The 27,639-nt window shown below is 36.7% G+C and overlaps 1 long non-coding RNA gene across 1 annotated transcript in view; it reads left to right on the top strand.

The window, feature by feature from the left end:
• Nucleotides 1-27,639, top strand: part of LOC110362878 (uncharacterized) — a 330,506-nt gene that overhangs the window by 49,677 nt on the left and 253,190 nt on the right. Inside the window, exon 3 of the long non-coding RNA XR_010475687.1 lies at nucleotides 21,676-21,818. This is a non-coding gene — a long non-coding RNA (uncharacterized LOC110362878). The remainder of the gene's footprint in view (nucleotides 1-21,675; nucleotides 21,819-27,639) is intronic.

Genomic DNA, 27,639 nt, shown 5'->3' with positions numbered 1-27,639 from the left:
TGTTCTGTGATGAGCTGTTCTGGTCTTTTGAAATAAGCACTGACAAAAGCTTTACAGTATACTTTGCTCTGGATTCCATCTATTTAAAAAAGACTCCCCTGTTTTAAAAAGAAACAGTAACTGTTTCAATGGGAGCAGATTTTTCTACCTATCCCTTTATGCAGTAGGTCCCCCTGCCCTGTTGCCATGTCAAACAAAGGAAAAAGTAATGATTTTTCATGTTTTTAAAAAAACTTTCTGAATAACAGATCCTTTAACATAATATTCTGGTTTACAGTTTCAGGGAAAATAATGGATTTTAAATCTTGTTGAAATAAAGTTCTTGTTTATAATAGTTTTAAGCCTTAGAGGGTAAATTATTTGCTGTTTCAAATATGAATTTTCATTGTGATGAACAACTTTTGGACAAGAAGTGCCAGGACAGAACTAGCTGGTTCTTCCTCACATGCAAGACATCAGTTAACCTTTGTAAGTGATAAAAGTTTGGAGTTTTACATGTACTTTGCATGTACAGGTATACACATAAGTCCATGTATGCATTTTTCTAGTCATGACACTGAATGTGCCAGCTATATTATGTTAGAGGAGGACTAAAAATAACTTTGTTATACTTCCAACATGACCTTTTATTTTAGCGATTTTGAAGCCAGTATGAAATTTATGCTGGCATATGGAGAACCCAGCCCCATCGTTAATGCTGCCAGAATACACTGCATCTAATTAAGAACCCAAATCACTACACAAATCTCTTATTGACAGAAATTTCACTTCCAAGGTAGATGAGAGAAAATCTTACAGATGGCATCACCTGCAACAAAATACTGTGTTTAGATTCTCAGTTCTGGGTAAAACAAACAAAAAAAGCCTCACAATTTTCATGCTTGGAATTAGCGTTTGAAATTCTGCCTTTGCAACTTTCCCACATTCTCTTTCCATTACTTTTCTAAACAGTGTTTTGTTCTTGTAAATAGCTTCAATAAAATATATAGAGATAAATTTTGTCTTTCTCATGATCTAATGCAGCCAGACTCATGTATTCCCTGTACATCATTAGTGCTGATAGATTCTCCTGGTCAGAAGTGATCTTTTTGGCTGTGGTGCATGGGGATAGGCAGTGCCCTTGTGATCAGGACTTTATAATCAGGCATGCATTGTGCAAGGAAGAGAACCGATTATAGTGTCACATCACATATGATGCCAGAGAAAGCTCATTTCCTGGGCTGGGAAACTTTCTTTGGTGGCTGAATGTATTTTTGTAGCTTAAGGCTGAGTTTAGAGGAGCTCCAGAATAACCCTTCATTTCAAGTTGGTGAAATTAGGTGAAATTACATGTTGGTAGATGTATTTGTACTGTATGGTTATCTGAGGGCATGAGTGCTGCATGTACCTTGACATTTAATACAGTACCCTCTGGGTTGACCATTATCAAGCACAGGATGATACCAGAGGCCCCAGGGCTATAAATGGCTCAGGTTTATAGTCAATGACTGGTTGTTAAATCAAAGCAAATTGGAGAGTCAGGGTATAACCTGCTTCAGAGGTAACAAACTCAACAGAAAAAGAATCCAGCAGAGAAAAATCAGATGTTATGTGAAACTGCAGACCAACAGAGAGAGAACGAAGAACTTGTCGCTCTCCAGGTTCCCCATCAGTGCATGGTGCTGTTCCATCGCATGTTCCATCCTCTGTGCTGAACTTCACGAGCTCCTCAGTAGCCTGTTTCTCCAGCATGTTCAAATCCATCTGAAAAATCTTTGCCTGCCACTTACCACTCACCAGTTGAGGACTGATGTATTGCAGAGAGTGATTTGAACCAACACATATAGGTGGACACACTGATTTTCACATGAGGGACACACTGTTTTTTGCATGAGACTTACAGATTTTCATGTAGGTAAATATTTTTTGTGGGCCCTTTCTGATGAAATATGAAAATATCTTAATCTTTTTGTGCTAGCTTTGCTGTAATGGCTTGGAGTTATTCCAATTCAACATTCTTACATAAATAAGCCTTAGGGAATTGTGCTTCATTCCAGGAGGCTCTTGTTCCTTGGCTAACGTCTATAGTACACAAGATCTGTATAACCAAAGAGAGGGGTTTAAAGACTACTTGTAACAGTGGGAGAGTTAGACTTAGAGGGATGCCTGACAAGGAGCTATCAGAAAGAAGCATGTCAGACAGCTGGTTGCAGTCTGAACATGTATGTGGCCATGGGGAAAGAAATCTGAAGGAAAAATGACTTTGTGCAGGAGTTCTATACAAGTGACTTAAAAAAAAAAAATCAAGTCTTACGGTTTTTATTTCTACTATAAGTAGAAAAAAGTGCTTGCCTCGCTGCCTTATGGAGTGACTGGAAGGGTCTTTTGAAAGTCTAGCACATTTTTTAAGTTCCTCTCAAATGATAAGGTTAATGCCATTTCTTGAAGCATAGTTCACTATTAACTAATGCACACTGCTTGATGCCGACACAGTTCAGGCCACATCACTTTGAAGTATAGGTTTAGAAGGCTTTTATTTTATCTGCAAATACAGTATTGTGTAAGTCAGCTGGTTTTGATATAGGTTTTCTTAATTTTTTTTTCGCTTTTCCTTTGGCTGGAGGATGAGTCTGTATTGACTTCAGTGAAGTAAGTGCAGAGCCCCAAAGTGAAACGAGGAGCCGAATCAGTGTGAGTTACTGAGCAAGAATAGTAAATGTTGGTTAAAGAAACTCTCTGAAGCTGCATTTCTGTCTTAGTTGCCAATTGCAATGTAGTAAGTGTTGACTATGCAGTGTTAAAATTCATTAATATTAAATGGTATTATTTTATACATTAAGATTTATGGGTAGTTATTTACAGGCCTGTAAAAACAGATGCTCAAACCAACAGATAGTCAAGTAAGTAAAATGTTGCACTGAAATCCCAGTATCTCCTTACATTTTTCTTTCTGTTCGACACTACCAACAATTACTGTCTGTTTTAGGCCTCTCTTGATTAATTTTACACCATACAATAACGTGGGGATTTGAAAATGGCTAAAAATTTACTTTCTCTCTGTATGGCCTGTTAAATAAATATCTAAAACTGATAGCCCTGTTCACATAAATCTGTAAAAGTAATAGTAAATAGAATTTTATTACTATATTTTTTTTCCTGTTATCCACCTCTAATAATAATGAATGTTGTTCTATATTGTAAAATTGTTAATTTCTGGCCAGAAAGCTATTTTAGATAAAAACATTTTAGCAGTGATAGGACAAGCAATTATTATATGTTTCATCTGTGCCCTAATAAAATGAAGTATCAATTTAGGGGAGGAGGGGAGAAGCACTATTGTAAGTATTTGTTTTACTGTAGTTCTCTGTGTTTCTAATGATGTACATGTTACTCAAGATACATACCAAATACTTGCTTTTCTAATCTTGTTATATATTTCTTATTTACATGTTGTCTTCATCCTTCTGCTAATTAGCTGTTACTACCATATGCCTATATTGTCTACTAACTTATATGCACGTTAGTCTTTCAGTGAGATTTTAGCAAATTTTTCATCAGGAAATCTTTCACAAACACACTGTAGGAAAGCACGTGGCTGTCATGACTGAGCAGCAGATCTAGACACAAGTGTAAACCAGAGCTGCTTTGCTTTATGTGGTTTGCTTCATTCACCTACAAACTTATCAATGAAACACTCCTACCACGAGCTCTATGGAGAACAGCCAAATTGCTGCCATTGTCTTAATTTCAAGAGAACTAAAATCAGCGGTCGCTGGAGTAGTCAAGGGACTCAGAAAATATATATATATATATTTTTAATTTTAGTTTTTTGGCTGGAAGACATATTGACTTCCAAAAAAGATAGTATTTTAAAAAAAGAAAGGGCTGGATAAATAGCAAAATCATAGGGGGTGCAGCTTGAGACTGCTCTCTGTTCTAGGAAAGGACTTCACAGAAAAGGTCATTGCAGGGTGGGTAGAGGGAAAGGAACTCACTGTGGAAAAAATACAAGCAGAAGTGCCTGGGGTTTTGTGTATGAGGTGAAACTTTCTTCTAACTACAGATTTATTCCTGACCATTTCCTAATTTCAGCATTGAAGGAAATTTCTTTTGTGAAAGAAAGCAAGATGCTTGGTTGAGCCCTAATAACTCTGAACCAATTCTAAAGATTATTACCAGTGAGATCAATGTGCTTATTCGATTTGTGTTTTCTACATTTATATTGATCTTAATATCCATCTAATAAGGATTGTCAGCAGTTTATATCAAGAAAAGAAGGATCTTAAACTGTGTTTATGTTAAAACAATAGAAACTAATATCTTGACTTGGTCTTCAATCGTACATAGCCAATTTATCAATAAGTCCTTTGTCACAAAAATTAAGTCACTGTAAATACATAAATTATACAGAAAATAGAAAGTGCAAAATATAGTACAAAATGTTGATTTGTTTTTTGTCTTAGCTACACTTAAAAACATACTAAAGAAAATATCTACTGCAAAGTCATTGGAAAATAGAACTAAAATTAAACAGGGTGAAAGAAGTGCAGTGAAGTGTGATTAACACAAAAGTTTCAAACATAAGATAAGAATTATTTTAACATATGCTTAACATTGATAGAGGACATTTATGGATGACAGAGTGCATTTTCTCTTCCAAAAAAAAGCAAGTTCATATAAAAATTTGTACTGACAATAATGTTAATCAGAGGACTGTTGTAAGATACCTAGAATGCAGCTGTTAAGGCTACCATTGACAAAATTGAAAAAGTTTATCAAAATTGTTAACAAATACCTTTTGGCATAAAAGTTGATATAAATGTTTGACATTTGAATGATTAACATCCTATGATGCTCGTACTCAAAATTTTAGGAATACTCCATTTCTGATATAGTAAATGATCATTGAGTTGAATAAGTCTAGGTTTATATGTATCAAACTCTTGTTATATACTTTTTATATATTTATATTTACTATGCATTTATACGGCGATGATTTTTTATTTGCAGGCTTTATATTTGGCGGACATTATGAAATTATGTGTGCTTTTGTTTTTTAAGACACAAAATTATTATGGAATTGGTTGAACAAAATGAAAGGACAGGCTATTATGAGTACACTCAAGTATACTCAACACTCAGTGTTGTGTATACTGCAAAATTAACCTTCAGACCTTAGCGGTATTGAAGCAGAGAAGTGGGGCTTCTACATGACCCAGCATCCATTTATTAGAAAAGTACTTTACAAATATTTGACAGCATGTCACTTTGGACTGTTGAATTTGGAACTATACCTTTGTAGCTGGAGAAGATCATTATTGGAATATTTGTAGTTGGAATATATTTTCAGGGTTATGTTGGTGATATTCTTTGACTTTAGTTTCGTGAAGGGATTAACCAAACAACATTCCTCTTATCACTTTAGGAAGTGGTGATGAATGTGTGGCTATTGTCTTAATACAATAGAGAGTTTTCAGTTACTGTATTAGTATTAATATAATAAGGATTCCTCCTCTATATTCCATCATGTGTTTGCTGCACTGTAATCCAAAGATCTGGTTTTCTTTGGGCCCCCAGGTTATGGGCAGATTATAGGTGCTACATTTTCCCTCTCTCAACTCCTTCCTGGGTATGAACATACAAGTTTATGATTCAAAGGACTACTGCGCAAGGTTGTCTCATGTTCTCCATTTGCTAAAACTCGTTGGAAAAAGGTATTATCCTTTGGAGTCTGTCCTTTCCAGGGCTATATGACAAGTAAATCCATAAGGTCTTGGACTTTGCTAAACTGTTCTTCCTTTACTGTAGACAGAACAAGAGAAAAATAAACCTATGCAAGATAGTGTAACGCTCTGTGGAATGACAAATGAAAATCCACACATAAGATTTTCCATACCTCAGTTTCTGAAGTCTGATGTTGGAATTCAGACAGTGTTTCTGACTTCTATTCCTGCAGCATGGGTTTCTCTTTTATGTCATTATCTCCTCTTTGACTCAAGCAACCAGCTTTCTTCAGTCCAGCATATATTAGGGTGTAATGTCATTCATTCAGTGTTGCTTCAGAACAGTATCATGTAAAATGAATAACTGTCCACAAAGGGGATTATTCAAGACTTGCAAAAGTCTTTGTGGATAACAAATGACTTCAGTTGGCTTTGGGCTCTGCCTGAAATTTTACAAAGATAAAACCTCTGACCAGCCAAATCATAGAATAAAGGTTTCAGAAAGCAACAAGTGAAAGAATCATTTGAGGAATGAGAAATCAGGTCCTGTGTGTTTTGTTCAGCTGTGATCAATGAGGCAGTGTCTCATACTGCTTTGTTAGGGCATTATAAATAAGCGCATTGTTTTGGGGCTGCGTTGTCTCTAATCCATTGCTGGTTTTAGCTGTGACATAGTTTAAAAAACCAGAACCGTTTGCTAATCTGTACTGTCACATCACTGCTGCTAAAAAGCTTAATTTATTGGGGGCTGATTGTAGTAATTACATAAGACCTGATGTTCTCTGACAACCTGGGCTAGACATTGGGTGTTCAGTGTGGAGCTACATGAAAAATTGCTGTTCAAGTGGTTTGTCAGGGATGTGGTTTTGCTGGTCTTTCAGCTCATTCAATGCTTCATTCGGCGAGAGGTAATAACCGCTGAAGCTCAACTGTGTAAACCCCCACTGTCTGATTTTTGAATGTATTTGATCAGCATTCACCTCTTCAATTTCTAGTTTTCTGAGCACAAATCTGTTTTCCAGCTCGTGTCAACAATTTTGTCATTGGGCAATGCTTTTGTATGCTGAAGATTTTTCATCCAAACAGATGGACTGTGGAGGTACTTGCACTGATACGGATGCATGACACCACAGCTCAGATTTAGACTAAGTTAGCTCCAATTTTCTTACTATTTATTTAAATTTTAATCAACAGGGCAGCACATCCCTGAGTATGATTCCATTCTACACTTGTAAAACAAAACAAACTTATGTACGCTTATTTCCTTATGCAAATTGCAAATGTGTAAGCATTCTTTTAAGATAGAGGGTTGATGTAAAGGAATTTTTTAGCTTTTTAAATCTTGAAAAACATTCTCCGACTGTATATCGTTGCTCATTTTTATGACTTCAGGCCAAAATGAAAAGAAATTTAATTCACTTTTAACCTTATGAATTGATTATGTCAATTTAATTTTTTAAGTGAAAAAACTCATTGAAATAATAGAACAGTGTGTATCAGCTGGGAATTTTTTAAACAATCTTTTCTGAAAACTGTAAATAAAAAATCATGAGAAATCTTAATTGGTACAATATTTTTTACTTATTAATTCAACTTGATTGTATATATGAAAAGGTTTTTAATTTATTGCATATTCATAAATTTTTTATAAGGAATAAAATATGAGAGAGTTAAAAACGGAACTTCCATGTGCTTTGTTTCAGAAATAGAAAGAATTTCCTGACATCATCTGTCCTATTGATAATATTTGGAAAAGTGTTCTGCTTAAGCTCACCCACCTACCAAATAGCTTACTGGATCTTTTCTTAGTGCATTTCATTACTGTATTGTTAAGAATAATTTTTTATTGGTACCTTGAGAACCTTGGATACAAGCCTTTTAAATGTATAGAAGAACTTTGTTCTTGTTGTTCTTAAATAGGCACATGTAGACACTGTCTTTACAGCAAATCAAGGTGAGGAGGTCACCAAGATTCAGGATAATGAAATACATATATATACACACATATATATATATATATTCCTTACTGATACTGAGACCATTTCTGTCACCATTTTTTAGATTGCTATGATGCTAGTGCTGAGCAGCCCCAGCTGAGATCAGAACCACATCATGCCAGACATTGTATAATTGTAGAATAAAATATAAGCAACGGAGAAGAAACGTCAGCAGAGATACTTTATAATCAGTAGAACAGTAAATGTATTTATTTATTAGGAAAATATCCTACTGATTATAAAAGTAAGACCATTTGAACAATTTTCAGCAGAAATTGAAAATATACATCTAAATTATATTTCTATATGGACAGATTCTCAATTCCTGACTGGTTTCTGTCCTCCCTGCACACAGCCTATTGTACTCTGAGAAGTGATTTATTTGCTCATTTATCCTGTTATGTACCAGTTTCCAGTTAGGCCATTTATGCATGAGTTAATAAACAACAGTGTATTTCCAGACTTTGGCATAGTGCTGTATTGGCATTTCACTCCTGGTTAAGAAGAAAATAAGTTGCTACTCTAGGGGCTCTGGAGATCTGAATATAGTGTATGGCCATAGTTAAGTTTAGTGTGTTCATTGTCAGCATGTGCTGCAAAGTTGAGAGGATCTGGCAATTTTAAAATACAAGTTTTGTGGTGATTTCCACTGACCTAGCAGTGTGAGAACACCAGTACTGTGAGCAATGGCTCTTCTGGGCTGTTTGCCTTGGGAAAGCGTGGAACAAAACTGGAAATCAAGTGTTTGAGACATGTCAGTGGCTACACACAAACTGTACAAGGAATGGATGACAGTGGTTCCATTTTTGTCATGAGGTTTATAGCTCTTGGTTTTGGTACCTGTGGATGTTTTCTTGAGACAGAACTGTTGCCATGGTCCTTTTTTGACATTTTTATTGTTTTTGTTTCACTTTGATTAGGATAGAAGTGATGGCTGCAGGTGAACTTCAGTTCATTAGAGTGAGGAAGTTTAAATGAGAAAGTTAAAGCATATTTGCACTCAGAATAGTAGTTGATTATCCAGTGTCATAGCTGTTATGAGTGGGTGTCGAGGGTTAAGATTGCGGGGTGACAATAAAACCCTGGCAGATGTATTGTTAACCCCCTCTTCCCTCCCCACACTTCCCCCCCCACACTTCCCCCTCCCTCTCCCCCCTTTTCACTAAGGAGAGGCGATTGGGAGGAAAAGAAGCACAGAGTGAAGAGAGTTGGAAAAAATTAAAGATGTTTTACTAATGCTACTAATAAGAATAGAGAAAATAATACAAAATATACAAAACAAATCTTGAAAGTCTCAGCAACTGCAGAGCCGGCACCCAAAGTCCTGGATTAGACTCTGCAGCCAATTGGAGCTGGATTCAGTCTCTCACTAGGCCTCAGTTCGCAGGGACGACTAGCAAGGTCCTCTCCTAATGTCGGCCATAAGCAGAAGGGAAAAGGCAAAAAGGGAAAAGCCAACGAGATCCTCGTGATCTCCCACTTTTATATGAAGTATTCACGTGAATGGAATGTTATACACAGTTGGTCAGTTTCTTGCTCACTTGCTTCTCGTCGCCCCTCTTGCGAGATGTCCATCCGCGCTTATCAATAAGTTTGCATTCCATTGCTAGGTTTACCAAAACATGTGTCTGGTTCTCCAGGAAAATGCAGTTAATATGAAGGCTTTAGCTGACAGGCAAAATTCACTGAAAGAGAAACTTGTTTTTAACAAAACCAGGACAGTGGGGAAGTTAGAAATTGTGTTGAGATCAAGGATTTCCTTGTTTCCAGCTCCCTGAAGACACTGAAAGGTTTTAACTTTCAAGAGCTGAGCTTTATTAAGATGCAGACTGGAATCACAAGTTTTATTTTGTCAAAATAGCAATATTTCGATACAGCCAAGCACCCTCTAACATGTAGATACTTGTTTGGACATCTGTTGGTATATGTGCCTAGAAACGGATGCCTTGATCTGAAAACATGCCTAACATTTCCCAGGTTTCTGTTCAAGGAAACCTGTTCTAACATACTTGCTTAGTACATAGCTTCTTAAATTAATGTTGGTCTTAAGTGTCTGGAGTAGTAAATAGTATAAAGTAATACAGCTAAAGTTCAGCTATCATTGGTTAGCCACAACAGGTTTTTAATGACCAGTGTTTGATAATGACTGTTTCTAGGGCACATATTCTTTGAAGGTATTAATAGCAGTGCAAATTAAAAAAGTAATTATGCATTACATTACAGTAAAGAATACATTTATGTTGTATTTAGTAGTTTTGAGGAACACTAGACTCTTGTCTGGTTTGTAGTACCTGGAGGACTTGTAACTAACTCTGCTCGCCTGCTTGTTTATTGGAGTGTTTGAATTTGAATGCATTTCTTCTAATCAAAACCTTGGAGAAATGAAAGTTTGAGCCTTGTGATATCTCTGTGGAATCCTGAAAGAGGCTCTGGAGGCTTGTGTGGCTGTTTCATGACAATACCCTAAAACAGAGGATGTGTTTCCCATTTCCCACAGGTGGAAGCCTGTCAACAGCTATTTCCATGCCACCACTTTCCTTATATTCGAACTAGTCACACTTGAAATGAAGTGACTGCATAATTTTGGAACAGCTTGGGATAAACTGATTGCCAGTCTGTTTTTTCTTTTCTAGCTAGAATAAGTAGATCCTATAAATAAGAGAGTAAAGGAGTTGTGAGTCTAAGAAGCCCATTTTCTGCTTATAAATAGAGGTGTTTGTATAATAGTAGGCAATGATTACATAGACAATGTGGACAAAACTGTGCTACAGTCAGCAGGTCTTTCCTGTTTATATTAGCAGCTACCTTGGCTGTAAGCTTTTAGGCCACACCACAGTAAAAATTTTCTGTGACTCATCTCCACCTCCCCAGTATTTTAATTCTAACATGTTCAGAAAGAACAAATTTGATATATATCAACTTATCAGTTAATTTGCTAGTACTGCCCTAAGACTTGAAATACTAACATCTACCTACGCATCATTATGTAGACTACTGAACATGTAGGACTTCTGTTTTGTACAAAGTGCAGGACCAAAGGCTGGGGCCACTTGATTTTGCGCATTTGACTATTTGCAATTCCATATATTGATGCAAATCCACATCTTGGAAGAAAATTTCTGTCCCTTACAGAATACATGGAGTTCTACTGGCATTGAGTCATCATTAAAAAAATACTTACATTTCTAAAAGCAGTACTTGCTATTTATGCTGTCACATCTTCAGGTAGTAACGGTTTATTTCTGAAGCTCTTGTGTGATTATCCTTTTAGCAAATTCTATGAATTTAACTGTGTTTGGCATCCTTGATATTCCTTGAGATGGCACCAAGGACAAGCCGTTCCATTACTTTCCCAGGGACGGAGGTGAGGCTGACCGGTCTATAATTACCCGGGTCCTCCCTCTTGCCCTTTTTGAAGACTGGAGTGACATTTGCTTTCCTCCAGTCCTCGGGCACCTCTGCCATTTCCAAAGACTTGGCAAAGATGATGGAGAGTGGTCTAGCAATATCTAGGCGTTCCTGCTCTGGCAGGGGGATTGGACTAGATGATCTTTTGAGGTCCCTTCCAATCCCAAACATACTGTGTGTGTGATATATGTAATTGATGCTATTTTGAGCAAATGCATTTATGTCTAAGTGTTGAGTGCAATATGTTTGGTGAAAAGCACACCTGTATTAGGAAAGAAATATAATTAAGTAACATTATTGAATGTAAAAAAGCATTTAAATTTGGGTTGGTGTAACTTAGTAAAGCCAAAGGTAAGGCTAATAAAAGTAGGGGAAGTAAAAGTATTTCCTCAGATACATTTAATATATTTTTAAGGTACTCCTATTACTACAAACAGCAGGAAGAGACTTGGAGATTTAAAGTGGACTTGATATCTGTACAACCTGTTATTTGTAAAAGTCACCTGGCTGGTAATCTTAAGAGCCTCGTTCTTCCTTGTCTTTCAGAATGAAAGCAGTGCCTCAGGCATTCCTTCTTTTTTTCTTTTTTTTCTTTTCCTTTTAGTCTTTGTTTTGTGAATTGAGGCTTTAACCTTTCTTAAAAATCTGTACTTTCAGTAAATGGCCCAAACATTTGGTGTGTTCTGAGAACTGAAGTGTATGTGACTGAAATTTTATAGGGCAGATGAAAACGATTTGACTTCGGTTTGTGTCTTGTGGACTGGGGAAGCTGGGGTTCGACTTTTGCAGTGCTTAAGTGTTGTGAATCTCACAATTAGTAACTCAGCAATTTGCACATTAGACAAATAATTTGTAGTGCTCTGACTGAACCATAGAAGAACCAGTGGCCTTGCACATGTTGATGCTGCTTTGTTGTTGCATTTTATCTTCACATGAGCATATTTTTCATGTTGAAGTGTTAAAATAAGTTCTCTGGAAAAAACCTGGACGTGTTCTTAGGATGAGAACAATTTCGGTTTCATATACGCTCATGTCTTTGTAATAAGTGAGTAAATTTAATTGGAAAAAAAGATAAACTTAATAGTTTAACTAGAAGCACTCATAATGTTATTACTTTTTAAAAAGGCACTGCTGTAATGAAGTGGCTTTAAATTACTGAGTGGATAGATTGGGAAGCTTGTTCCTTGTAGTGGCCAAATAGCAGTATGCTTAATTTCATCTGATTTCCAGAATGCACTGTGATATTTGACTACACGGTGTGAAGGAAAACCTGTTTCATTTAGTGTGACAAGGTCTCATAAGCAGCCAGCCCATACTGTCTGGCACTCGTAACTTGTAACTGCCCAAAAGTTTTGAATTGCAGACCAGATATCAGAATTTAAACATAAACTGAAGAAAGAGGAGATGTAACCATCTATATTTCAGGTGTTCTTCCTTTCTCTTCCCCAAGGGATCTCTGAGGAATGTGGGAATTTAGTTGGATCATGAGCCCTAACATAAACTCAAGTAGAAGGTGAAGTTTTGCTACTGTCAATTTGTTCAGTGCCTTTCTTACTTGAACTTTTCCTTATGCTTTTCAATTGTAATCTGCTCTGCTTTTGGTTTTAGATCAAAATAAATCTAACATTTTGAGATGTAAACAAAATGTACCACAAGAGTTTACAAGGGGAGCAAGCATATTTAAAATTAGTGAAGGTTTAAAAAACCCCAAACAACAAAACAAATATAAACAACAAACAAAAACAAAGAAACAAAACCCACCCAACCAAAACAACAACAATCTCCTTTTCTACCTATCAAATTGTATTTTATGAAATTGAGAGTTGCTCATTAGTAGCCAGATGTTTTTTATGCACATTTCTATTGAAAAAAGCAAATAGATAATTTCTAATTCTTGGTGGCCTAATATTGAACTCAAGTGTTTTCTGTTAAATTTTATAGTAGTTATGACAAAACAACAACCTGATTTAGAATATGTATATTCAAACTGACGTTTTTCATTCACTATGTATTCCTCAGTATCTTTGCTAATTTTTCTATTAGAAATTAAAGCTAGTGCAAGGTCTTTTCCTCACTAATACCCAGCCTGATGATTAAATTGAGCATTCACCAAGATGTCGGTTGTCTAGACTGCAGTACATGTGCTTGATTCAGATGAGGAATATGAATCAGGAGCTGAATGGATCTTCTATAACAAAAAAATATCTTTAATATTCCATCTTTCTGAGCTGATTGCTATTGTATGGCTCTACTTGTGTGACACATGATAACAGACATGGTGCTGCCATAATCCGTCGCTAGTTTGGAAGCATTTTTGAGTGTTAGGAAGAGGGAAAGGTTGGGTTTGAGTGCATCCTATGTGTACTGTTTTTGCTGTGTAGAGGGATAATGCTGATTAAATGAGGATACATTAGGTACTATTAGGTATTGTGTGTAAATATGCTGCAGCTATAAACAATGTAAAAAAATCTTCAAAATGTTTTCCGTAACATAATGTGGCTTGTCCTGCAACTCTGCCATGTGTATACCTTTGCCCGCTGAGATCTCCACAGGCACAAGAAATATGTATCTGTACACAAATGGTAGAGAGAGAGGAACCTTAACCAGAACTTCAGAGGCAGGTCCCATGTTAATTCTCATGAAAAAAGTTTCTGTTTTTGTTGTTATCTCCCTTGAGCTGTCATCCCTGGAGACACTGGGCTAAAATTGTGTGCGGTTAGATGGAGCAGCGTCCCTCATAGCTTAAGTAAGAGGTGGTGGTAACCCTTGTTATTCTTCAGGAGTCAGTCAGTTATACCAATGGAGTGCAAACCTGTCACAGCAGAAAGGAGGTTTGTATCAGTAAAATGTACAGGTGGATGAGCTGACTGTCCGTTTTCAGCATCAATTATGGTTCTCCTGATCCATTGTAATGTATTTCATTTACAACAAGTCAAAACTTAAATGTTTTCCACTTGCTTTCCTACTGAAAACTTTTTCCATCTAGTAGGGCGACACTCACACCAGTCAGGCATGAGGTGTCAGTCTCCTTTATTCTTAAGAAATCAGAATGTTTGAAGATTGTTGGCTTGTGTGTGAAATTGCTTTATTATTTTCCCAAAAGAATAATATGTTAAACTCACAGCCACATCGCTAGACTGTAGCCTGTGGGTCCTGACCGACATTTTTTACTCTACAGAGCATGAAATATCTTGCTATGTATGATGTCACTGTATGATTAGAAATTATATTACATTGTATCGTTCTGGTATTTTGAATTAAAAAGTGACTTAGATCCATATTATAGGAAGTAAATAATTGATATATTGTAAAATGAATTCATGTTTATTTTTAATTTCCTTTTGTTACATTGATAGGTACTTTTTTTAATAAACAGACTTGAAATCTTAGTATTTATTCTAAGTATATGGGGAAACTCTAGTTTTTCCTGTACATCTGTATATCTGATGATGATGATTGTTTCGAACCCAACTTGAACACAAATAAATGATGTCTGAAGTTTCAGTGTCTTGGAAAATCAAAACTCTTATCCTATTTTTTTCCACCCCTATAATTAATTTGTTCTATTCCCCTAACTCAGTAAATATAAATAATTTTAGTTGCATGGTAATGAAAGCTTCCCCTCCAACAGTTTTTTTGCTTCTAAATGGGTTCGGTCTCTTACAAGTAAGATCATCTACTGTATGTCAGGTTAACATGTTCTGGCCATCAAATCTGAAACTGTACACTCAATGATACTGCTTTGAGCTACACAGGATGACTTTTTCTTACCCTACTCTGCATCCCAGAATTGAGACAAAAGTAAGCTCCAAGTAATAACTTCAAGAAATATGAGAAATAGTGGTATTTTTTGAATTTTGAGTGAAATACTTTCCATTTTTGATTCCTTATCTTTAAACTGAAGCCATTTGAAGGGATGAGTGTAATTGTCATGAGCGTAGTCCTTGCTCTGTGAATGAAGTGTCACAGCTAGAAATGCAGCTGTTGTGCAAGAAGTGACTTATAGCACAGCCATGGCACTGAATTTACTGAATGTTGCAAATTACTTAAGAGTCTGATGATACGTTATTAGAGTAGTTAATGGTGATAGTTAAAATACCAGGAAAGAAGACAAACTGAAGAGCTCTAAGCTTGATGAAAATAAAAATTATTTTGATAAGTTCTTTGAGAATGTTTAAGTTGGCTGAAGAGGTGGAAACAGCAAGAATTAGTGTTGGCTGAATAATTCTAGATCGGTGACATTTTAAAGCGGTGTTGAAGTTTCCTAAGGAATCCTGAAATAGAAGTAAAGCTAAAAGTATCATGCAGTTTGTTTTTGTTCCCTTGAACCTGTAAGGTTATTGGCAATGTTACAAGAGTCACTGAGCTGCTCAGAAGTAGGCCAGAAACAGAGGAGGGTTTAAGTTGTGTAAGACTTTATCTTTGGCCACAGTCCTACCTTAGAGAATTCCTGACAGATTTCCCATGTATTATTGTCTTTATAAGTTTAGGTGAGGATAAAGAGGACAGCACAACTGTCTTGGACGGGGCGTTTATTTTCCACTAGTTTGCCTTGTAGACAGAACGTGTAAGTGAATGGGCTGTTTGAGAAGGGTGTACGTGTCTTCTGAGCTGTAATATCTTCTGGGGATATGAACAGGCATGGGAATCTGGGGATTTGACAACACCCCAAAGAAATGTTCTGATCTGTGCGGGCTATCTTTGTTTTGTGAAACCAGGAGAATATAGACTGTCCTTCAGAATTCTACCTGAAGTAAGTATGTAAGTCCTGCATGACAGGATATTTTCCAAGAGAAGAACACTCTGGATGTAAAGTGTCAATTAGAAGGCAGGAGCACGAAGTCTCCGTAACAAATTGTTCACTAAAGGATAAGGAGTGAGTTTTCAGGTACCTTTATTAAGGATATTTTTTGGCTTGATTTTTCTTTTTGAGAAAGCCTGACAGCTACGTGAACAACAACAAAAAAATCTTTTCTGTACTATTACTAGTTTCAAGTACTTTTCCCCAGTACTCATAGAGGCAGGGCAAAATTCCAGGGGAAGAGTAGATGTTTTGATTTTCCTTTTAAATTGCAAGCAGAGCCATTTCTTTGGACTTCTTTTCACTTTGGGATTAAGTACTTGGAAAACACACAGCAACTCTGTAGATGGTAGACACTTTGTAGGCAAAAAAACAACTGAATATTAAAATTTATTTTATCCAACCAGTTTAAGTACTTAAAGAAGAAACTGGACTTGCCAAGGAATTTACACCAGTATAACTCACCAAGACATTTACTGGCCTTGCAGAGTGGAGCTCCTACATATAAGAGAACAATGAAGATATTAAACAACCTTTGTAAACACACTGAATCTGGTTCTTCTGTAAACTGTATTTGTATTACACCAAATAAAAATGTCTGAGTTACAGCAGGATCTCTAGAATCAGAATTTGATCTACCGTGTTTGGTTAAGAAAAATTTCTATGGAAGCTTAAAGAAGTGCTATAATATGCTGCTGATGATTAGAATTTTTACAACTACTAAGATTTCATTATGTAACTGTCTCTTCTTCCCTGTCTTCCAGACAACCTGTTGACTCTTCTCTTTTCCAGATAATGTAGTTTGTTCATACATGTACAGAGTCAGTGGGATGTTAATGGGCACCTCTGCCAGTCCTGCTGATGTTACTGAGAGTTTGGCGTGGGGGTCCAGGTAGAACTGATACTTCTGTAACCTTCTGATTAAGATATACTAGTGGTTCCTTTTTTGTGTGTGTCTGTTTTGAAAAGTCAACATTCGCATAGCTTTGCATTTACTTAAATTCAACGTAGAATACAATTCATTGACTTCTGTGGAAATAAATCAGCATTTGCAGCATTGTAGCGTTCACCAGTACATTTTTGTAGTATTTTATAAACTTTTTATTTGTTTCTGAGGTGTTGAATATCTAGCACTGTGATGGATGGGTGTTGTCCGTCACTGGCTCACACAAATGAATTTGTGTGAGGAAATGTTTTCGCTCCACCACTCCTGGAAATGAGCATGTAGATTGCATCAGTGAAACTAATTGGAGTCTTTATCGTAAATGATATCAAAATAAGTCTGTGTTTTCTTGCTAGAGATCATTGCAAACAAATCTTACTCAGGCAGTACACAGAGGTGAACAGTTGTTCCTATATTTGTCCAACAACAACAATAATGAGAGTAAACCAGCAATTTATTTACTTATATATTCAGATATATAATGCCAAGTTCTGAAGTAAATTAAAATTCCAGATCACCTTGTCTGTTGGGGAAAAGAACTGAAACAAATTGGGTGGATCTGCAGCAACAACTGCATCGGTGTTTGTGACAAGCCAGAGCCGTAGGAGGGAGTTTAGAAACACTGCCTTGAAGTGGGAAAACAAATGCTTGAACTGCAGGTGTGTGTAACCAATACATGACATAGGCTGCTCTCAGTTAATTACACTTGTAATTCTAAACTTATTATTGATGCTTTGAGTATTTGTTTTATACGTCTTGATATTATATTGCTATTTTGGAGTCTTTGCTTAAAGAAGAGTATGAGAAGTTTATGTAATCAGATAAGCACTATTTCAGAGAAGAGCGTTTTATGTTGTAATGTTTTTCTGAGCTAGGTATCAGCAGGGGAAAGACACCTAAAAAGTACAACTTCTACTGGGGAAACAAAATCTCACCTCTTTCCCACAGCTGCAAAACTAACTTGATAATAAATAATACTATGAAATCTCCTGTTCTGGATTCTATGTGTGAATAGGCTGTGGTGATTGTTTATGTAGGCAGGTTAATTGAAGTCAATGTTCATTTTCAGAGGAGGGTGTGCTGGAGCTTCGTGTCAATACCAGTCCAGCACTGTGGTTCAGTTTTCATAAACACTGGCCCTGGCAACCTTTTTCCTTAAAACCAACAAACAAACAAAGTAATGTCTGGTTTGAGGAAAATTTCTATTTACATTTGAAATTATCAATTAATTTTGTAGTGGAGAAAGGTCTTTCTTAAGACTTTGTGCTGAAACAAGTTCATAATATTGGCTTTTTCCATTTTTCTTTAACAATTAAACTCTGACAATGAACAGTCGATGTATTGTATGAGCCACACTAAAGGTACCAGATTATCAAGAAATATTACACCTGACTCATTGAACAGAGCTCTGAGTTTTGTTACAAGCTGGGTAAGATCTTGTGGTGTTCTCTTCTTTACCATTCATGTTTTTAGCCTCTTCCCTGTTTGCCCTATTAGGGGAGGTGCAGGTGAGATTGCCCAGGATTTTAATTGCTGATTCACACTTAAAATACGGTTTTCCTCAAAATTATTATTTTCAGTTTTATGTATTTCCTGGTGTATTTTGGTGCTTATAATTGCTTATTAAGTGTTTAACTGTACTTGTATTGAAGTATGAAACTTAATCCCTTGACATTACACTAAATCCCTTTAATCTCCTGACATTAGGCCATACTTGTGATTGGTGAAGCATCAGGATAATCTTTGCAGCATTTCTGGTCTCTGATTTGTCTGGTCTGCTGAACTATTGACCATATTCATTTGAACATGTTATGTGCATTAGAAAATCAATGTAGCAGAGCAGATGGAAGCTCTTAAACTGATATGACCTCTGCAACCAAAATGTTTAGTTTTGAGATTTCCTGGACTGAACTAAAAGAAATGTAGGAATAGTGGAAAGCCTTGGCTTATGCAAGTACTTATTTTGTGTGTGTGTGTGTTTTTTTTTTAATTTCAAAAATAAATAAACATTTATGTTGTGTTAGCTGTTAGAAAAGCATTTTGTTTGTTGAAATAAGGTCTGTGGCAGATGAGTGGAATGTACATCACCCAAAAGACAGAAGGAACAATATGTTTTATTGAGGTAAAATAATATTCTTACCGAGTTCAGTGAATTTGATGGAATTTAACAAAATTTAACAGAGATTTGACAAGGTTCAGTAAGCTTGAGGGTAAGTTTTGCCTTATTAATTACTGCTCAGAAGGAACATGCAAAGGAAAATTGAGGCAGAATTGAGTAAGAATGATTCACCCAGAACCTGGAGACATAAAAGGGTAGGAAACCCCCCCCCGTTGAGTCATGAGATTCAGAGTGGACTCCCTGGCTTTCTAAACTCCTTCTGGAGCCTAGGTGTGGCTGGGTCCAGACTTAGCTTGAGACTTGGTCAATGCTTCATGTCTAAGGGTAAAGAGTACAAAGCTTATAATAATTGATATTGAGTGGCTACATCAATTAGTAATGTTTCATTAACATTGATTCAGTGTACAATCAAAGTTACCATGCTACAAGGTTATGTGTGATATTGGTTGTTAACCAAAGATCTGCTGTTGGGAGGAAAATGACTTGTCCATTACTGACAGAAGTAGCTTTTTTTCTATTAGGTTACATCCTCATTTGACATGGAGTGACCTTCTTCTGGGTTCTGAACCGTATCAATAGATTGGACCTCAAAACTTAGTATTGATTTTTTCTAATGCATATACTATGTTAAATAGATCAATATTTAGCAGATCAGATGAGGTCAAGTACAGAGAACCGGATGAAGCTTCACCATGCAGAGCTGGGTATCTGAGACATTAAATACACAAGGGAGAAATTGCAGGTGAAGTGGTGGTAGAATGTACCAATAGCAATAAGGGAGGAAAAGGAGGCATCAGAGGTGAGAATTACCACTGCCAAGGTACGGAGACATGTTCGGGTTGTATTTGGCCCAGCTTGCAGGCATTACAACTTTCCGCGTGTCCTTTCTTGTGGTCTCAGTATTTATTGGGCTCCTGCTCCAGAGTGTTCAGACAAGGTTAAACCCCTTTCACTGGCTAATGCAGCTGGCAGTGGTGGAGTGATGTCCAGCTCTTTTCCATCACTGCCAGTGAGGTGTCACTGGTTGGAATGCTGCTCTGGACACTGGTGATACTCACAGTGTCTGAAGACCCCAGGGATGAAAAGCCGCAACTCTGAAGCCCCAGGATTAGCAAACTGTGCATAACTTTACAGGACCATTTAATGCTAGCTAGCTGCAGCCAGATTTTTAGACAAGGGTGTTCTGATTTTGTGAAAGGAACATTATGTGTTACGTTTTCTGTGTTCTGAGTATAACATTACAGAAAAAAGTACCTTAATTTGTTATGAAGGACATTTCATCTCTTTCCATTTTGGAAGAATGTTAAACATAGCTTTGTAGTTTTTCATCAATAATAATTTTAAATCATAATGGAAATGTCTATGTTGTCTATTTCTAAAAGCTGCAAGAAAGAAAGAAAAAAACTGAAATGTAGCAATTTTCCCTATTCATAATGACAAGAGTTATTAACACTCATAAATGATATAACCGCAGACCAAATGACTGATTTGAGTAAAAAAGCACACATAGTTTTGAATGCTCGTCTGTGAAACTGTTGAAAACCTGAACAGTAATCCATTGTTTAAAATGGCAGCACACTAATGGCCTAAGGAAAGAAATAGGCCTTTGTCCCTTTTTAAACGGATTGAGAAATGTTATTTAATAAAATAAATTAAGTCAATTGCTGCTCTGCTTAGTAACATAATAAAAATAAACATGATAAGACATTTTGAAATTGAACTAGTTAATAATATCATCTTATTAGAATTTGCGTTACAACGAAATTAAATTAGTTTAATGGGGAAATGTAATAGTCCTCTCTAGATTTTTCCTGTTAAGTTAACTTTGTATACTTTAATGAATACCTTAATTAGGCACCTTTATTGATGTAGACATATCAGAAATAAAATTTGGTTCTATATTCTCCTTCACACACCAGCATCCATTAAAATAAAAGTAATCTTGTAATGACTAAAGGGCAATTATTTTGTAAACTTCCTGTGCCTGCTGAAGGGCCTTGGATGCTGCGGTTCATCTGTCTGTGTGCAGGGACGCTCTGACTTCCATAGGCATAAACCTGTACTGCTTATTTGTTATTAATTAATGTGATTGAAAGTTCTTTAAGCATATTGCCAATGGTCTGTTACACTGTGTATGCAGTGTGTGTGTATATATTTTTAAAATAAGATTGGTTGTTTCAGTCAGCAGTTATGTTAGATGTGGGATATGAAGCTATCAAATGGTTGCAATCTGTGCGGGAGTGATTGAGTGACTGAATAGATCTGAACACATTCTGTCAAAAAAACAACCATATGCTGCGAATGTGGTAATTTATGTCACAGGTTTTGTGGACTTCAGGTCTCATGCTTTGGCAGAAGTGTGAGTTGGTTTCTTTAAATATCTCATAACGCTGAAAGAACTATGTAGTTAGGCAGGTTAAAGTAATTAAATGCCATCATGTCTTTCCTCAGTTAAGAGGCAGTAATGAGGTATATATATGTAATTATACACACGTGTCACGTATATCTTTAGTGTTCGAACTCATAAGAGAACACTAAGGTCTGGTGAAACATTCCAAACAGTAGCAAATGGGCCAAGGGAAGGGAGTGAGGAGGACCATACATCTTATTGAGACAGGGGATTTGTTGTTGTGGATGAGTCTTACTTTACCAAGGACATACTTAAATAAAATCAGTGACACTATTTTTATTTTTTTTTTCTTTAGGAGAGTGCCCGATAATCTGTTTAAGGAGAGAATATATAATAATACTTCTTGAAAGAGGTGGGGATGTTAAAGCCACCTGGACAGCTCCAAAGAGTTCAAAGAGAAGATGAGCCACAATGACCCAAACTGGTAAAGGAAAAAGGGTAAGTGCAAATTCAAATCTGCATGAGAATGCAGATCGTGGAGCACTTCTAATGGGAAGTTTCCAGGAGGAAATCTTTGCTGTGGGTAAATTTTTTGACAGAGGTTTCTGAATAATCATAATCTGAGGCATAAGGAATACACAAAGACTCAAAATGATATTTCAAATTTCTTCTGTAATCTCCATAAGGGATCGCAGGTCTTGATCTCTGAAGTTTAGCACTTGAAGGATAAATACCTTCAAAATTAGGTGGTGTTCATTTCCAAGTGTTTTGTTTATTTTGAAAACTTATTGCATTTGCAGAAAGTCAGCACTCAAATAATGTTGCTTATCTTATGAAGAGTTTTTATTCTTCAAATTTGAAGTAGCTGTGAAAAATTATGTGTAGCCCACATGTGGTTTCTCTTTCTGAAACAGTCAGTTGAACAAGGCCTCAAAAGTAGCACCTTTTCATACCTGCAATGAATGAGGTTCCCTGTCATACCTGTGATTTACCAATTCCTGCTGTGTTTTAGATAAGCTAAGTGAAGTGAGCTGTCTTGTAGTGATGATAAAAGGAAGAGAGAAGTAGAAATACCTCCTACAAAACCTTGAAAAATGCAGTAGATTGTAGTAAGAGTTTCAAATGCTATAGTAATGCTATGTCTGAAGTGTTATTACAAACACTGTGCTATTGCTGTAAAAATACTTTATAATTGCAGATTTCAGGACAATGCTGTAAAAATATTTCACTTAATTATCTATAGTCATGTGAAATTTCTAAATATGAGATACTATAATCCTTTTATTTAGTTTTTAATTTACAGTATTGCTTCTTGACATTAAGCTGTTAAACCCATGTATTATAAGTTCAGAAAAACTTCTTTTATGTTCTGGCACTAAGCTAGAGTTCTTGTCTTGTCTACTAATGTTGAATAATGGAAAATAATTAACTTTAAATTAAAAGTGTTGCTTCATATTATGTGACAGTATTAGTTATAATATAGATTTCAAAAGACATTTTTAAGTGCAGGCACAAATCAATTATACACAAAGACTAAATTATCTCTACTGCAGAAAGTAATATTTGTTTGATGAAAAGCTTGTTCATGAAGTTGAGTGTCATTGCTGTCATAGACTTGTATGTTGCCTCTATGTATCGGAAATGAAGACACATCAGATAGTTGCGGGATCTTGGGAGGCTGGAGAAATGGCCAAACAAGAATGTTATGAAGTTCACCAAAGGGGAATGTGGAGTCCTGTGCCTGGGGGGAATAATCCCCTGTGCCAGTGCAGTTTTGGGGGCCAAGTAGCTGGGAAGCAGCTTTGCAGAAAAATACTTGAGGGGTGACTTGGTGGACAAGATTTCCCCAGGCCAGGAACCTGTCCTTGGGCTGAGGCAGCCAGCACCAGCTTGCTGTGTTTGGAAGAGCATTGCTGGGCTCAGGGGAGATGGTTCTTCCCACCTACTCATTGTTGATGAGCCATCTCTGCTTTGCTGTGCCTGGTTCTGTGATAGGGAGAGAGGCTGAGAAAGCTGGGATTGCTTAGTCTCAAAAAGAGAAGGCTCTGGGGGGATCTTGGCAATATGTATAAATACCAAACTGGGTAAAGATGGGGTAAAGAGGCAGTGGGACTAAACTGAAATACAAGAAATTCCATATAAGCATGATACAGAACTTTTTTAGAGTGAGAATGGTCAAGCACTAGACCAAGTTGCCCAGAGAGCTCATGGTCTATCTGTCTTTGGGAATAGTCATAACATGACAGCGTATGTTGGATTTAGGGCTCTTGGCTTGAGATCAAATGCTTTAGTCACATCTTAAGAGACTGAGGACAACAAATGGAGAGAACCTATGTGCTCGTGGGTGAGGACAGTGCCAATGGAGGATGCCAGCCCTTGTGCACTTCTCCCTGTGGGGCCTCTAGGGAAGAGCTTGTAGTTGTCATTTGTGAATCTCAGTGGCTTTGCAAGGGTTGTGAGTTAAATACACAATTTAAAAAATATATATTAAATGTAATGCTTTTGATGGCTTTTGGTCACTATAAATTTGATGTTTTTAACTGACATTTGAGTGTCATTGGTAAACTGTAACTCTAAATGTAAATCACAGTTATTGAGAGGTTTGAATAGGAAATCACATGATCAAATAGAAGATGATTTATGAACAACTAAAGGAGTATAATTTCTTTAGTCATCTTTGTTTTCCAGGACAGAGAACAAAAAGGTCAAATTACTTGATTTGTCTTTGGTTCTGTTTATTTTTTTCTCTCTTCATTTTCCTCTCTCCCATTTGTGAGTTTGTATGATACACCAAGAAAACAATGTTTTGCAGAATTTGTATACACTTTTGTGCCTACTTGCAAAAGAAGAATATCCTATATGGGGATCAATACCTTTTATTTGTATAATAGTTACCATAGTTAACATGTCATATGCAGTCAAGTTGCTTTAGATCAGTACAGAGCATGAATAAACCATGAATTTGGAGAGCATTTTTTTCCATGGAAAGAAGATGTCCATAAAATGTAACATTATTTCACGTTACATAATAGGGTTTGTATACTCTAATGCACAGCACATCTGAAATGTTTTTTCCTGCAGCAATCAATATTCTGTCTGCAGTGTTGCTTTTCTCTGTAGATCTGTTGACAATAAATTATTTTGTGGCATTTTTCCATTTTTATTACTACCGAAACAGCTCACCTGGTGGCTTTTTAGAATGGGGAAGGACAGAGAGTTAACAGCAACATTGACTCCCTGTGAATATCGTTAAATGAACCAATGATTAGACTGTCAGGAACCATGTCCTGCTGTTGTATCTGCAGTGTTGTAGTTGCGATGGTATTATTTTAGGGGGGAAAGAAGATTAATGCAGCTCTAGCCAAAGATGATTAAAGCTTTGAATTATGTAATAACTCAGACAAGCATGCCAAAAAGTACTTTGGCACCACTGTAACTTTTTCTGTTCAGCAACAGAAGTTAATTTTTGTTCTTGCTTAACATTAAAATGAAATAGTTAACTCTGTGCCTGTCTTTAGTATTTCTCAAAGTTTATGTGGGCCTTATATGAAATCAATAATAAAAAAAGTCCAAAATAGATAAATAGGTTACATTTTGGAAGCTTATTTATCTATGTTAAATACTTGCATGTTTGGCCCTTCAGATATAAAGAATTGTATATGCTTCAATCCACACATGATAAACACAGCAAACTGTAGTCAATGGTAGTTCTTCATTACAACCTGTACCTTTCTTGGGAATGATGCTTGATAATGAGGGTGGGTTCCACAGAGGGAATGCTGGATGTGAAGCCACTAGAAAAGGAAAGGGCTGGGTTGCAGTCTCTCAAAACTTCTTTGAGCTGTATGAGCCCACAGGACTGTCACAGGAAGGGATGATGCTCAAGCTGTTCCATTTGTTAGTGTAATATTCCTTCTCCAACACATACTAAATACAAACGAGTTCTTCTCACCTTTCTTTACTGTATTTGCAGGGATATTCCCAGGAGGAGGTAGCTAAGTTACTTTTGAGTATGGTGACAATCATATATCAACCGCAGTAAGCATAAAAAGTTGTGGCTCTTCGTGCACTCATGCAAAAAGTCTTCACGCTGTGGCTCAAAAGTAATTTCTTCTGTGAAGCAAGGGATTCCCCTTTCTCCCCAAATAATAAAATTCAAATAAGGAAGAGAATCCCTGGCCCCTGATTTTTCTGCTGCAGCGTACTCTGAAATCATTTAAACCTAGACACTCCAAGGTCAAACTTGTTATTAAATGCTGTCAGAGCAAAAGCATTTGCCTGGGCTGAGAAAGCTTAAAAATAAAAATCCAAGCAATGAAAAATTGGGCCCAACAGTATTCTCTGGTAGAAGAAAGTGGTTTGTTCTGTTGTACTGTGAAATAGCTCATTGGACATTTTCAGGCACTGCATTTTGAACAAAGATTGAAAACAAAAGGTACGGTTGTGTGCAACTGCTGTCCAGCCCTGTAGGTGTATCGTTCATAACTTTTAGTTATTCCTCAGGGTGTTTCATTATGGGTGATGTATGACATAATGTTAACATTTTGAGCAAGTTGAACAAATCTAAGTATTTTGAGGTAGATACGATATTTGTCTAGTAATTTTTAGCTTATAGACAATTCTTGGGAGGTAAAAATGTCAGAGTTTTCCATTGGGGGTTCTCTATGTGCTTAAAAGAGGTGAGGGATACAGGATCACACATAATTTCAGGCACCAGATGTGCCAGTAAGCTCAGAGTCCTCTCCAGGGCCTTCTGTACAGTGAACAGCTGTACAGTGCCTCAGTGTCTCTCTGGGAACCTCAGTGACCTGTCTAGTGCTAGTTGAGGTGAATCCCTTGGATTCAGGACAATGTGACTTTCTTCTGTCTTCTGAAACAGCATTCAGTTCTCCTTAGGCTCTTTGGGTTTTACTTTATTTATTTATGTTGTCATGACAGAGGGTGGAATACGGTTATCATGACTGGGATTTTGATTTTTGAAATTGAAATTCAAACCAATCTTTCTCCTAGTGGTAGCTAGGAGGTATTTCTCCTGGTCTGTGTAGCTGCCTTCTCCAGGAGAATTAGAAAAAGTATGAGCCAGAGCATGAGGAAGCATGGTGAGGCTTTGCAGGGACTTGTGCAGGTGGTACAACAGTTCAGTGCAGGACAGCTCAAAGACTCTCTAGGAAGAACAGAAGGAAAGAAGTACAAAACCAGAAAAGTACGTGGCGCTGGAGCAGGGCGAGGCATGGACTGATGGTAAGGAACCATTTACCATTTGTTAGATATATATTTATTGTGAAGATATTTTTTTCACCTCCTTCTTGTCTGCTTTGTGATGAAGATACTGATGCAGTAGGAGCAATCTGGTACATTTTATCTGGTGTACATTTTATGAATATTGGCAATTGCATTGCTAACCAGAATGGTACCCCAGGCTTGACAATTTTGTGCCGTGTGCTTGTGAAAGGAAAAGAGCATGTGCTCCCAAGTCTCACGTATTTGTCACATTTGACAGCAGGCTTTTAAATGAATATCATTTTATTCTGAGCTTTTATGTACCATGATCACTCCTATAGCTGAATCCTGTTAATGCTTATTCATATTTCCTGAGATTTTTAATTCTTTACCTTTCCAAAATGGATAGTGATTGTGGAGGGTGGATAAAGGCTTTTTTATTTTTGTTTTTGTTCTCAGACATTAGATAAATTACAGCTTCTCTCTTCTGATGGGAGAAAAGACTTAAGTTATCCAGAACATTACACAAGAGTATCTGTGCATCATCCTTGAGAGTCAGTGGGAGCTGGCTAAAATACCAGGTCAAAATTGTGAAAGGCAGCTTCACTCTCTGCATAACACAGATAGCAGTAGTTGAGGTTTTTGAACCATTTGTGATGAATAGGTAATAACTCAAAGAGTAAAAGTAAGAGTTTTCATGATCTGTAAATTGCCATAATATGCATTGAATGTCACCGCCTGGAAGCAGAGTGTCGAGTGGCCTTTAGCTGCGGTGGTGAGCAGGGCTGTAATCTCTTCACCAGGTTTAAAAATGGATCCTGAAAAACGATTCTTAAAAGCTGTAGAAATGCAAGCACTTCTCCGTTGCCTCTCCATTGGTGGATCAATATTTACAGCAAATAATATATGCAAATTGTTCCCTTTTAGCTTCCTTTTTAGAATGTGTGAAATATCTTAAGGCATCATGTAAGACTAACAAATTATAGTGGAGCTTATAAAATGAATACCTGTTAAAGAAATATATCCTATATGAGATGTTTGCTTGTGGAAGATGTCAAAAACTTGAACATGAGATCAATTGAGGAGATATGTGAAGAAG

The sequence above is a fragment of the Columba livia genome, chromosome 12, assembly GCF_036013475.1.
Source record: "Columba livia isolate bColLiv1 breed racing homer chromosome 12, bColLiv1.pat.W.v2, whole genome shotgun sequence".
Lineage (NCBI taxonomy): Eukaryota > Metazoa > Chordata > Aves > Columbiformes > Columbidae > Columba > Columba livia.
The sequence above is the reverse complement of the archived record's forward strand: the minus strand, read 5'-3'. Positions and strand labels throughout refer to the sequence as shown.